Below are 14657 nucleotides of genomic sequence, written 5' to 3' on the forward strand. Positions count from 1 at the left end.
ACCACCATTATTGAAAACCCTTCTATCTAGACTCCGGCCGTGCTTCTAGACTCCCCCCATGCTTCTCGCGAGAAGTGGTTAGTGAGGTACTAGAAACCATATTTTTTTTCATTGCCTGAAAGAAAGTAGTATATTAGCGAGTCTCGCAGGTGACCTAGCCGGGTGGGTACGATTAATCTCACAACCATGCTGAATTTGATAGCATTTCAATCTATCGAAAATCAAGTCAACCGTGGTTGGTATTAACTGGTGGTTTACCTGACTTGTTGTTCAAAACCTTGAGCGAATCAAACCTCTAATGCCTTTTCCATACCTTCTTGGACCTGGCGCCTCTCTTTTCTCTTTTCCTTCTCTTTAGTGGATGTGGTGGCATGTGCTTCATCCCTCCTTTTAGGGTTAGTGCTATCAATGGTGAATCGGTCATTCGCTATCCTTTTTTCTGGGATCTGCTCTTTTCAGTGGAAGGTTTGAGGGAAGGTAAGATTAGTGGGTCAATAACCTGCTTAGCTTTCCAAGTAAGGCAGTGAAGTTCCATATTTCTGTATCTTTCTTATCCCGAGATCTGCTGCTCTGTTCCCTTAGATGCAATAGTTTACCGATCCGGTTTTCCCTAATTTCAATAGTGAGGAGGATGTCCAATAAAAGTACTATATTCTAGTATCTGACCAAAGGGAAGAATGAAAATAAATAGAGATAGAGGTCTCGGAAGTAGGACCTATTAAAAGTACAGTGCCTTCTTGTTCTTGTTCTTCTGATCGATTGATTCAATTGGATTAAAGGGAAGAGAACACCAAAACTACTAGCGAAAAGCACATTCACCTGGCTAGCACTTAGCAAGGTTAGTTTAGTTTGCTTGGAAGGGGAGCATTCCAAATGCATAACTCAAAACGACACTAAAGACTAAAGCTAGAACATCTATAGTGACAGACGAGGGCGAATCGTAACTAGAAGAAGGCCTCCGAACTGCTTCAAATCAAGAAATTGTGGGGAGCTTTTGGTCAAGTCTTGGAAGGGACTCCCATCCCAGAGTGTGAAAGCTCTCGGGAGAAGGGAATTGAAAACACAACTAGAGCTGCCCTTTCTTTGGTTTAGTAAGAAGCTTCCTCAAGTATGTCGATTTGTAGTATGGTCAGTTCACTCGAATCCACTGACTTCATGCACGGGGACTCGACCATCAATCCTTTCTTGTGACGAGCTATGACTGGGTGCTCTGAAACCTCCTTAAAGGAGGGGCGGTGGGGTAAGGTAATTGAAGTAACTAGCCAGTATTAAGATTAGGCATAAGCATAATAAACTGATGCATCCGAAGACGGTGAATCTAGAATAGAGGCCGGGTGGGGAAGCAAAAGATGCAAGAGAGCCTTTTTCCGGGAAGGAAGGGACGGCCGAGAACGATGTTCTTTCTCGTGCCTAATGCCTAATGCCTAAGCGGGAGCGCCCCTCTGTCTGCTACTTTACACTACTCCTTGAACGTGTCCTCTCGGCTCTCCTCAAAACTATTCCGAAGTTTTGAATTCCATTTCTATGTATAGGTTCTAAGCATATGAGAGAAAGGCAGATGAAAGGCAGTGACCCTAAGTTCCGAATCTTGCCCTGAATAAGTAAGGTTTCGGGGAAGTTAGAAGCCTTTCGGGCTGAATAGGGGCGGTGAGAGGGTGTAGTGTAGTAAAGGAGGTGGACTTAGAGCCAGCAAGCAAAGTAAGGCAAAGCTTTATCGCGAAGAGGGCAGATGAATGAATTGGTTCCAGGGTATGCCTTCCGAGGTATGTCGGGCAATAAGGGCAAGGAAGGCTGCGGGAAGAGTTTCGGGACTAGGCCAGAGGACTCCTGTCCATAAGGCTAGGAAGGCAGGAGCAAAAAGATTGAACTAGCCCATGCATCTGCTCCCCTCTCAATCCACCAATAACTCCCATCTCCCAGCATCTCATTCCCCCACCCCGTCGTCGAGAGCAGCCAGCCCTTCTCAATAGAATCCATGTGCCATTGCCTTAATGTCAATCTGCCCCTCCTGTCCGAAAAGAAGCATATCCGAATAAAGGTACCAAGGTAACCCTTAGAGTCAAAGCATTTTTCGCTATTAAGGACTTACTGATAAAGGCTCAAAAAATAGGAATCAGTTGGAGGAAACTAAGGACCAGGTTCACGTTATCAGTGAGCGCGGATAAGAACGTTTCCTGGAATTCCACATCCCATATTGACTCTACCATCCCTAACGTTGGCCACTAAGTCCAATCTGACCTATCTCAAATAAGATCTTTTAGGATCAATTGGTTAGGCATCCCTCTTCTTTGTTTGCATAAGGCCACTAGCCATCTAGTGTTCGCTATCCTTCATATTTCGATTAGCGAGATGATCTTAAAAACTAAAGGCCTGAAATTTGCCTTTCTTAAGACCCCGTTGAACATATTTTCAAAATGTTCCATCATTGGGTATAAGTAGAATTTTCATAGCCCAAAAAAACACAGTCAAAGTCAAACGTTTGTTGGTGGCACAGGGTTGTGTTTGAAGAAATGGAGTTTCGTTGTTCGTCACATGAAACTCTGCACTTAGGGATCAACCTCACAAATATGCTCTTCGAGCTTTGAAACCGTCTTCTTTGTGGACTCGGTTGTAGGCTATAAATCCATGGCTTGTTGAGATCCCCCTCCTCCTTCCTTTCTCACTGGAAAAAGCAGTAGTTTTCAATCGACGACCAGTTATCAATCAATCTGATGAAGGAAACAATATCCTCCTTGAAATCCATATAATCATTCCCTGGAAAATCAACCAGATTCTCCCTCCTCTTATGGCTCAAAGGCTCAACCTGGCTAGTAAGTCGGCATAGGAGAGGCGCACTCATTCATCTTGTGGTGGGCTGGCTTACTACTCCCCGATATTAGCTCTCAGCAGTTAAGCAATTCCGAAATCAGTTTATTGCCTTGCAAAGTCTTTGACCTTGGGTATATGAGTAGGAGACTTAGGACAGTAGCGTCGATAGGCAGTAGGGCAAGCTGCCGGATTGACAGACAGTTATTAGGACAGTGGGTAAGCTACTTAGGCTAGGGAATAGGTACACATAGGTCAGATACGCGGGCAAGTCTCAATAACCAAAGTAGGAGTTGATGAGTGACTTTCTTCTTCTCTATTCCTTCTTACTGGACTGGAGGGATTCCTTTCTATAAACTGAGTTAATGGAGTCAAGAAAGAAGCTAGTACAATAGGCATTCTTATTCCGTAAAATAAGTCACTGGTAGGCAAGACTTTCTCTCGAGAGTCAGAGCTTTGAGACGACTTTCGCAGATGTTCAATCTTGTGAGGCGTATGAGCCGGATTTTTAGTACTCTCCCGACCTGTTAGAGGCCACCCTAAAAAGCGGAGATTGCCGGGAAAACGTTGCTCAACAAGACAGTAACCAACTCAAAAAAGGAGAACCTGGCATAACAAGTGGTGATCTCTGTACTAGAATAGAAGCCCTGCTAATTGTGAAGAACCCACAGCCGGGAGCGTTAGCAACTGGATTTTACCACACTCCGTTATACCCTCCCTTGGGGGATGGCTTGGTGCTAATGTAGGACTTTCAGAGACCTTCCACTTGCTGTTTTGGTCCAGCCTGAGTGGCCATAACTTCTACTGTGATTTAGTTTGGAGCGGTCTTGCTCTTGTTGTTCCGTTGTTGCGCGTCCTATTCTGATATTTAGGACCAAGAGGTACTGGATTCTCTTTCGGATAGGCCCTGAAAGGAGAAGAAAGGCTGAAATGCCAATGGACGTTTGTCTATTCTCTAATTTACCCGATCCCTATCCGCTTTCCAAAAAGGAAGAATGCATGAACCACGACAGAGGAGGAAGGACGGATCACCTGCCGATCTTTTACAAAACTATGCCAGAAAGGATATAAAGATTGACCGGTACAAAAGCCATCTCCATCAATCTACGCTCATTAAGGAGAGGGTTCCTTAGAGAATAAAATGGGGAGCGAACGAAAAAGATGTGTGGCTGAGGTGTTGGGAGCCCCCAATAGAGAAGGACGATGCGGAAAGGGATTTCAGTTAGTCCTTGCCTATTGCTGGGCTGGTTGTTTTGTCACGATCCGATTAGTAGAAGGTGAGGAGTAAGACGAGGCCCCCGAAGCGTAATGTAGAGCTATACTGCTCTTCTTTTTCCTTCCGCCCTGCTTAGGAGAACTTTGTCTAGAACCCACTTTAGCTAGCTTTCAAGGATACCATTACAGATGAGTGAAGCGAGTATACCGTTTCCGGAGCTCCCGAGGTAGCGCGGTAGCGGAAGCCCTTTCTAGTTCAAGCAGTTCCAATTCCTATTCTGCTTCACCGCTTACACCACACTCTATTGGTTCGCCTTGTGGTGCCTTTCGATCAAGGTCTACTTTGGTTGATCCACTTTCTTCTACAGCGCGTTATCCGCATCGAAGTTAGCCAGGTTCCTACCGCTTCTTGATTTATGGATTTTGCAATCCCTGAACACCAGTGCTTCTACAACCAACGGATACTATTTAACATAAATAATAAGTAGAAATGGACAAACGAGTGTGGCTACACAGAGTGAGGAAAAAAACATGGTGGTACTAGCATTGCGTATCACTCACTATGCTTTATGTAATATGGCTTAAGCAATGGTAAAATGGGAGTCCTAAGCAAAGCACATCTGATCGATATGAATGAAAGATACATCCGTCTTTTCTTCTGCTTCGAAGGTTAGGTATCCGCTCGTTAGTTCAGCGCTGCATAAATACTGACTTTAAAAGGGGCGACTCCCGCATGTGCTTAAGTTGTTTCAAGCTTGTAAAGACTCGCAATCGGAAGATTGACCTGGTTTTCTTTCAGCTGAAACTCTACCTAATGGTTCAGATTCCCCGGGTCCATGGGTCCATGGCCGCTTAGCTTAGACAGACTTGTTAGAGACATGAATGCGGAGTTCGGTTTCCAATTGATTTGTATTCACGGGGACCTCCCCTTATTGGATTTCTCCACTTTTCTAGTTGTTGTGGAAAGAATGTTGAGCAAATGAGTTTAAGGGGTGGTTTTCTGTTTACTTTTTTTCAGCCTACGTCGTCTCTCTTCCAGAACCTCACAACCATCAGTGTCTGAAGTTTTATGATGAATATTGGTTTCACATTTTATTGCTTAGTGAGGAAATATCAATTTGGAACTCTAATTTGTATTTGAGTTATGATGAGGAGTGAGGTAGATTCGCATTGTTGAAGAAAGCGAAGAAAAAAGGATGCTGTGGCTTGCTTGTGGCTCTTTCTTCTATTGGCTAGTCTCAGGCATGATAGTTTCCATTTCTTTTGGAAAGCAAGTGCGGCTCAGTCATAAGTGTTAGTAATAGCATGAAGTAAGTTGTCGGTAGCCGGCATTAGGTAAAAGGAAAAGCTTCTCAAAAGCATCCAGAAATATCATAGAATGGTGATCGAGATCACCTTCACGGGAATCATCCTTTGCAAATTGGGGGAAGGGAACCAATCAAGTCACCAAGAAGTTCCCGAAACTTGGTTTAGTATTAAGGTTCTTCTCTTCCAGTGTTTAGTATTAAAGTTCTTCTCTTCCAGCCCCCTGGCCCCTCTCTGATAAGTCAAGTTTTCAAAACGAAAAGCAAATGAAAAATATGGTTCGATGGCTCTTCTCCACTACCCGCTTTACTATTTGTTTTTTCTTATGTATTAAGTTTCCCTTAATATAACTCCGCCTATGTCTTCTAGGCATAGCCGGTCCCAAGCCCGGGTAAAGGAGGAGGGTTGTGATAGGCTTGGCGAGCCAACGTAAAAACTAGCCAGTCCCATGGGTATGAAACCCATTTGAGCGAGAGTAGTACTAGGATGGGTGACCTCCTGGGAAGTCCTTGTGAAAGGGTTTCATATCTAAGGGTTGTGATAGGCTTGGCGAGCCAATGTAAAAACTAGCCAGTCCTTTGGGTATGAAACCCATTTGGGCGAGAATAGTACTAGGATGGGTGACCTCCTGGGAAGTCCTCGTGAAAGGGTTTCATATCTAGCCTACCCCAACTTGTTTGGGACAAAAGGCTTAGTAAGTAAGTAAGTAAGTAAGTAAAGTATTAAGTTTCCCTTAATATATAATTGGATATTACTTTTGATTTGTATATTTTTATTCCTTTGTCATTTTCTATTATGCCTAATACCTATTTTAAATCTTTTTAGTTCGTGCTTCGTCGACTCCTCCTTTCTGATCACTCTCCCGCCGGAGATTCAAGACCCCCAGGCTCTAGCTCATTTAGCAGGGCTAAACTTCTATCTGAGACTTTACGAGCAGGATCCGGGATGGGTTAAGTTCATTCAAAACGAGCTTAATCACAATACCCCCTGAAAGACATACCTGGGTGGCTTAAGCTCTTCCTAATGGAAGAAAAGCTCTCTTCTATGCGACAAGATGTCATTCAGGAATTTGTGGCGCTTTATCAAAGAGTAGGGCCTTATCTACCGATCGAGCCCTACTTGGTCGATGAAGCACTTCGTTCCTATCTGGACCATATTCACGCAACTGATTCTTTCACTGTTCTCCAAGCGTCTTATCAAGATCTGCGGGAGAATGAGGGAGGATCCGTTTTCTTTCAAAATGCTGTTTCCCACAACCGGGATCTCCTTGAGGCGGAAAGCTCCGCAAGGAGGTGCCTGGAAGTGGAACAGAGGATCCGGTGGGAAGAAATCCCCAAGAGCAAGGCAAGTCTCGAAAGAGCTGAGCACGAGCATGCTCTCGACTTGTTTAAGTCGAAGGATCTTAGAAGGGAATTAGAAAAAAAGAGCGGGGTAGCTCAGTAATTCTGATTCTTTTCTCTTCCAGCCCCCCGACCCCTCTTTGATAAGGAAAGTTTTCATTTCTAAAATTAAAAATGACAAATATGGTTCGATGGCTCTTCTCTACTAACCACAAGGATATTGGGACTCTCTATTTCATCTTCAGTGCCATTGCAGGAGTGATGGGCACATGCTTCTCCGTACTAATTCGTATGGAATTAGCCCGACCCGGCGATCAAATTCTTGGTGGGAATCATCAACTTTATAATGTTTTAATAACGGCTCACACTTTTTTAATGATCTTTTTTATGGTTATGCCGGCGATGCTAGGTGGATTTGGTAATTGGTTTGTTCTGATTCTGATAGGTGCACCTGACATGGCATTTCCACGATTAAATAATATATCATTCTGGTTGTTGCCACCAAGTCTCTTGCTCCTATTAAGATCAGCCTTAGTAGAAGTGGGCAATGGCACTGGGTGGACAGTCTATCCGCCCTTAAGTGGTAGTACCAGCCATTCTGGAGGAGCAGTTGATTTAGCAATTTTTAGTCTTCATCTATAAGGTATTTCATCAATTTTAGGTTCTATCAATTTTATAACAACTATATTCAACATGCGTGGACCTGGAATGACTATGCATAGATTACCACTTTTTGTGTGGTCCGTTCTAGTGACAGCATTCCTACTTTTATTATCACTTCTGGTACTGGCGGGGGCAATTACAATGTTATTAACCGATCAAAACTTTAATACAACCTTTTTTGATCCTGCAGGAGGGGGAGACCCAATATTATACCAGCATCTCTTTTGGTTCTTCGGTCATCCAGAGGTGTATATTCTCATTCTGCCTGGATTTGGTATTATTAGTCGTATCGTATCGACCTTTTCAAGAAAATCGGTCTTCGGGTATCTAGGCATGGTTTATGCCATGATAAGTATAGGTGTTCTTGGATTTCTAGTTTGGGCTCATCATATGTTTACTGTGGGCTTAGACATTGATACGCGTGCCTACTTCACCGCAGCTACCATGATCATAGTTGTGCCCACAGGAATCAAAATCTTTAGTTGGATCGCTACCATGTGGGGAGGTTCGATACAATACAAAACACCCATGTTATTTGCTGTAGAGTCATCTTTTTGTTCACCATAGGAGGGCTCACTGGAATAGTTCTAGCAAACTCTGGGCTAGACATTGCTCTACATGATACTTATTATGTGGTTGCACATTTCCATTATGTACTTTCTATGGGAGCCGTTTTTGCTTTATTTGCTGGATTTTACTATTGGGTGGGTAAAATCTTTGGTCGGACATATCCTGAAACTTTAGGCCAAATCCATTTTTGGATCACTTTTTTCGGGGTTAATCTGACCTTCTTTCCCATGCATTTCTTAGGGCTTTTGGGTATGCCACGTCGCATTCCAGATTATCCAGATGCTTACGCCGGATGGAATGCTCTGAGCAGTTTCGGTTATTATATATCTGTAGTTGGGATTCATCGTTTTTTCGTAGTTGTCGCAATCACTTCAAGCAGTGGAAAGAACCAAAAATGTGCGGAATGTCCTTGGGCTGTTGAACAGAATCCAACCACACTAGAATGGTTGGTACAAAGCCCTCCGGCCTTTCATACTTTTGGAGAACTTCCTGCGGTAAAAGAGACAAAAAGCTAGGCGCATATACGTCCTAACTATTGCCTCTTTCTGGCTCCGTATTGAAAACTCGAATCGGATTTTGTGTACCTAATTCTAACGAACTTTCGTCGTCTGAGAAATTCAGTTGGCAAAAGTCGATAGCGAGACTGAATAAGGCTTACACCGTGTATAATAAAACCTTATTCGAGGGGGAGGGTGTGAGTAGGTGGTTGGATTACTGTGAAGGTCTTTATGAGCTTGAGGGCAGTGAAGACTATTGTCTCCACCACTAAAAACGGGTAATACTCGCTTAAAGTGATGAAATCTGTCGAGGAAACATAAGCAGTTTCATGTGTAGTGATCTCTGTTCATGGAGATCATGAGGCCACTGACACCCTTATGGGTAGGTGGGATAGAAGAGTGGGTATGTGGGCTTCTATCAAAAGATACCGCTCCTATCGCCAGTGGCGGAGCCAGGAAAAAAATTATCAGGGGGGCCGAGTGATGCTAAAACTGATCGGGGAGGGCCAAATCCTAGAAAAATGAGTTTTTAGCAGAAAATAACAAGTAATTATGTACTGTTTATAGGAAAATTAGCTTGAAATCCTGGTTGTTAGGGGGGGCCAGGGCCCCTGCTGGTCCCCCTGTCTCCGCCACTGCCTATCGCCACGTGAATATCTCCCTCCCTCCTGGCGTTAAGAAATGACATCCAATCTTTTTGTGTCGATCATATATATTATGTGTATAAGTTTTGATTCTTCAACTGAAATAGTCTGATCTACTGTTTTTAAACGACCTTCCCAATCAGTGAAGGCAAAAACTGTAAGGCGGTTTGAGTGCTAGAGGTAATAAGGGTTCTAGCCGAATTTGGCGGGAGATGATGGGTATCTAGTACAAACAGAGTGAACGATTACGAAATAAATAACCCTTGGAAAGCATGAGATCTCATTTATGATCAGCCCTTTTCTAGGTGAATCTGATAGCGTAGTTGAAGAATAATTGGCGACGTTCTGTGATAATACGGGATAGCGTAATGTTGTTTAGGATGATCGAGTAGTGGTATGATCGGAACTAGTATTTAGATATATGTGACTCTGCTTCATTGATGGAACTCGACCTTTGAACAGATTCCATGTTCAGATCCATCTATCTCTCCTCCCTCTTTCTTTGAACCTTTGTTATTCCTTCTCAAATAGGACATGTATGTTTCCCTAGATAAGAATACTCATCATTATTAGTAATAGGTTACTCTATCAAAAACGTTCTATCCAATTCCCTGAATCATTCACTATCATACTCAGTCTCGCCTTCGCTTAGTTGAGGGATACTAACATCGCCATCTACACTGAGGAATATCTGAGATTTCTCGGGCTTCACGACCATGCCTCCACCACCACGTTCGATCACTAAAATACATCCGCTTAGATTTACGTGCCTTAAGATGTCTAGAATTTGTGGACGGTCAAGATGATATGGATCATAGCGTGTTGAAGCTAGAAGGACATCGGTGTCCCATCTTGTATAAAGAACGCCTTCATACCGGCTCAGGACCTCCCTATCGAATTGATGTTGCAAAAAGAGATGTAGGAGCACGTCACTCAATTCACCTATCAATGGTATACAATTCGAATGAGGAATTTGGAGGTTAGTGTCGGCATTATATATCGGGAGAGATAGAAATTCCTTTAAGATGTGGGAAATCACACCCAGATTGTGTAGACAGTTCAAGGTATTCCATAGACGTGGAGTAGAAACATACCGGATACTATGACTCGAATCCACACAGACTATTTTCTCTACACCACTTTGACCATCCCAGAACCTTTGGTGGTAATCCAACATTTCATTATAATAAAATAATCTAGACGGAAGATTGTTTCTTATCACTAGAAACTCCCGCATTAAGATATTAGCTAACGCTTTAAAAAGTAGTACATCTATTGGAAGAGATGGCATAGCCATACAAGGCCAATCACCAGCATTGATGAGTGGGCGCCTGGCACAACAATAGCCAAGCTCATCTTGCCTTTCCAGAGTGAAATGTTCCTTCAAAGTCATACCACCCCTACCATATTTATAGGTTTTGTATACCAATTTTGGGTGAAATGAAGAATAACCTTCGTGTATATGCGACACCATGGTATCGATTGATGCGGGTAAGACGCCCCGCTCTCTCCACATATCATTCGAATTATAGAGTCTCCAGACCTCATTAATCAATTGAAGTTTCCTAAAACCACCATTATGAAATCTCGGCGAAAAGTTGCGTTGTGATTACTACTAGATCCAATTCGAGAGAGAGAGAAAATAAGTCGGTAACTGTTCATAATTTATCGTATTCATCTATACTTACTCTTGGTAAGTTGGCCCGTTTCTTGGTCTGCGTTCATGATTTGGAATCAATTGGATATGTTACTATCCGCTTGACTTCTAGAACATTAGTTAGCCTCTTCCTATTTAGGGAGAGGAAAACACTCTACTGTACCAATAGGCCGAAGACCCGCAAGCTCAACCTGATGCCTTTGTTATTGTTCCTCAATCCGTCTCAGTATCATTCCTACTCATAAGAAGGGGATTCTTATCTGTAAAAAAATCTCATTTACGACTCCATCCAACGACCAATTCCGGGATTTCAGGAGTATCGAGTCAGTGCACTATCTCTCTCATCCTCATTCATGTATCTACCTATTTCCATTCCTAATATGCCATCTTTCCTTACTTTACCTTACCTGTGTTTATGCTGTACCGACTTTACTAATCATAATTTGTGCTGTTAAACTCATACAAACCATGATACCCATCAAAACACCCGCTAACCTCGCTTTAGCTATCTCATCTCTAGGATTGTAATTAGTAATATCTGCTACATCGCGAAATGTTGGATCGTTACGAAACGCGTCCAATACGATTTCCTGCACGTCCTTAGTAAGAAGATATGTCTTGTTATGAAACCCATCGAAGTCAGGATCATTGAATTGGTTGAACAGATATAGAATCGATGACAACAGGTATCATCGCAGGGTCATTGCCCCCAACCACCAACTTATACCAAACCGTGCACATCATGCATGTATGTATTAACGTGATAAACACTATATATACATATGAACGCAGAAGTGGGTTGTAAAAGATTGTAGTGATCTCCATTTGCGGGGCAGTATAGCTCGGTTTACTAACCGTAGATTTGAATCCAACACCGAGCTCCCTGAAGTGTCGGAAGATCACTTCTCTAGTCAGGGAAGCCATACCTACCAAGCCAAGAGAATCTGGTAGATCTACCAACTTATCATATAGTGAAATAGTACGCTTATAGTGAAAGCCAATAGGATTGGGGAATGAAAACCTTGAAATACGGGGCAGATGGGGCCAACCAATTCCAGCTAGGAACGTAAACCTTGAAGTAGGTTCTTGTACAGAAACAGGCACCACATAATCACTCGGTCGAGTTCGATGAGTTATCAAAAACTTGTTGATATCTCTATCATACTGGATTTGAGTATTGAGTATAGACATACTATACACTAGGTTCTCACTCAAATTGTTAAGAATGTGAAAATGATTTGATGCGTTAGAAGGCGCACCTCCAGGAGGACTATTACCACTACCATTGGGGCCGCCTCCTCCACTCGGAGGAATTGAACCATCATAATTACTATCACTAGATCCACTTTCAGAACCTTTATTGACTTTCTTTCCTTTATTGACTTCCCTTTCTTTCCAGAACCTTTATCGACTTTTCCTTTCTTTCCAGAACCTTTATTGACTTCAACGTTCTCTTGATTTCCTTTGACTTTATCTTGATCAGATTGAGTAGGAGGATTAGACTGCAACGAATCTTTAGAGAATTTTTCTCTTGAAAGCGAATCAGAACTGTCACATGAGAAAGCGTCCTTGAACTCTGAGTAAACTAGCTTAAGAAACAAAGTTAGATAGGATCTCATAATATATCTCGTATTCATATAAATATGGATTTCATCCATTCTAGGATTGAGATTGGAGGATTTTATGATATCAGGACCTAGTTCAAAACACTGATATCCTAGTTATCAACACCATGGTTGCAGGAAAGAGATTTCCCACCTCTAGTGAATATTCCTAGAGACGTGATAACCGTAGGCTTAGGGTAGAGAACAAACTACACCACCCCTATATAGGTAGAGAGAATGTGAACAGGTTTACAAAGCTGGAAGGTGGATAACCTTTATAGATCAGGATAACCTTTCACATTTTCCTACAAATAAGATATTTACACCACGACCTAAATATAGCACCTAAGAAGTATGTTCCGCCAAATGAATAGATGTATATGAAATGAAAAGAGAACGAATTTCTCAATGCCCCCTTGATAGACGACTGCTGCAATTAGCAAACAGAGCACGACTACTAGTAGATTCAAGTGTATTCTAGAGATGGTATAGTTGGTGACCAACCTACACTAATGTTGAGATATTACCATGCATGTGATCTATGGGGTAGTAATCCCTAGCTCATATTGTAACCCTGGAAAACTGTGCTAACCCTGAAAGCTGTAAACCCACCTGTTATAGGATCCATAACATCTACAACTACTATATGAAGCAAATACCCTATGTTGTGAGCTAGGGAATCTATTGCGTTTATTCGAACGCATCCAACCTATAGCAAACCTAAATGCAACCAAATCGGAACTCTTATCCAGCGAGGAGGCAACCTACAGCCATCACCATTCTAACATACAAATGGAATGGAAACAGGGTTGGATAACTATCCGGATCTACTCCCCCAAACTCATATCCCGTTATCTCACCAGCTTCTGACAATGATCAAGAATTCATATACGATTCGATAGGTTTCGAATCTGAAGGATGTTTCTCATCCAACGCCTATTTCTCACCCTCTTTCTTATTACTACTCCTACTTCCATCATTCTTAGCAGATCGACTCCCTTTCTTATTAGAAGATTGTACATCGTTATTAGCTCCTTTCTTCTTATCACTCCCTTTCTTATTAGTTCCTTTCCCCGTATCTTTCACTTCCAAATCGTTATTACCTCCTTTCTTCTTATCACTTCCGTTCTTATCACTTCCATTCTTATCACTTCCCTTCTTATTAGCTCCTTTCTTATTACCTCCTTTCTTATTAGCTTCTTTCTTATTACCTCCTTTCCCAGGATCTTTCACTTCTACAGAGTCACTCTTATCAACACAATCATCCTCGCTAGTGTTACCCTTATTCAATGCTTCTAGTTATTGCAGCCGCATCCTTCAGCCTTTTATTATCCTCCCATAGCTGTAATATTAGACTGCCGGTAGGCTGATCTTCAAGCATTTTGAACAAGTCTTTACTCATAAATTCGTATGGTTTTGTGCCGACCCAAGCACCTTTTTTAAACACTAGTCTTCTTTTAGCGCCTCCCAATTACATTGTTATTTGACTCATATGTTTACGTATAACTAGATTTTTCCAATCCACAGAGAAGTTCTTTTCGTAATTGATCACGCATTCAGAGCTTACATTATTTAATAAGTTAACGAAGTGACTTTTTTCCACCGCAGTTGAAGGGGCGGCTTTAAACTTTTTGACATCTTTACCCCCAGCGACCTCGAGGAAGTAACTTTTAGGAGCCGTAAAAATCGCACGCCTAATAAGTCTATGTTCTAGCTTAAACTTACCAAGCTCTCTATCTGATATCATAGATTCGGGAAGAGGATTCTGTAAAACTACAGAGTCTGTGTCCGTATAGAGACAGTCGTCCTGTGACACAAATTAATCCATATAGATTCGGGCGTAACTCGTAATACATGCTGATATCTGAGGACACGTGTTCACCGGTGGTTTCCATCCATCACCCTCATCGTATATGTTTGCCTTAAATATTATTAAATCATAATCACCCAAGGCGATTGACAGGATCGCTTTACCCTTTGTCTTATTCAGAAACACATGACTTGTAGTAAAGGACAGCTTCAGTGCTTTCGGCCTTTATAACCATACGACCATATACACTGTTCATACACAACTTGTGTATATAGGCTCCTAGTGTTTGACAGCATGCTTTAATTCTTCACTAAAGTAACATCCAAACACGTACCCAACTCCGAATTTCAGAACATTCCTGAGGGAGTCCTGAACTAGGGGGTGTCCGGATAGCCGGACTATCATCATCGGCCGGACTCCAAGACTATGAAGATACAAGATTGAAGACTTTGTCCCATGTCCGGATGGGACTTTCCTTGGCGTGGAAGGCAAGCTTGGCGATACGGATATGTAGATCTCCTACCATTGTAACCGACTCTGTGTAACC

General features: G+C 42.4%; 1 pseudogene; it reads left to right on the forward strand.

The window, feature by feature from the left end:
* Nucleotides 1–5591: 5591 nt before the first annotated feature.
* LOC119279226 lies at nt 5592–6768 on the forward strand (annotated as a pseudogene).
* Nucleotides 6769–14657: the final 7889 nt, after the last annotated feature.

Source organism: Triticum dicoccoides, chromosome 3B (assembly GCF_002162155.2).
Source record: "Triticum dicoccoides isolate Atlit2015 ecotype Zavitan chromosome 3B, WEW_v2.0, whole genome shotgun sequence".
In the NCBI taxonomy this organism is placed as follows: domain Eukaryota; kingdom Viridiplantae; phylum Streptophyta; class Magnoliopsida; order Poales; family Poaceae; genus Triticum; species Triticum dicoccoides.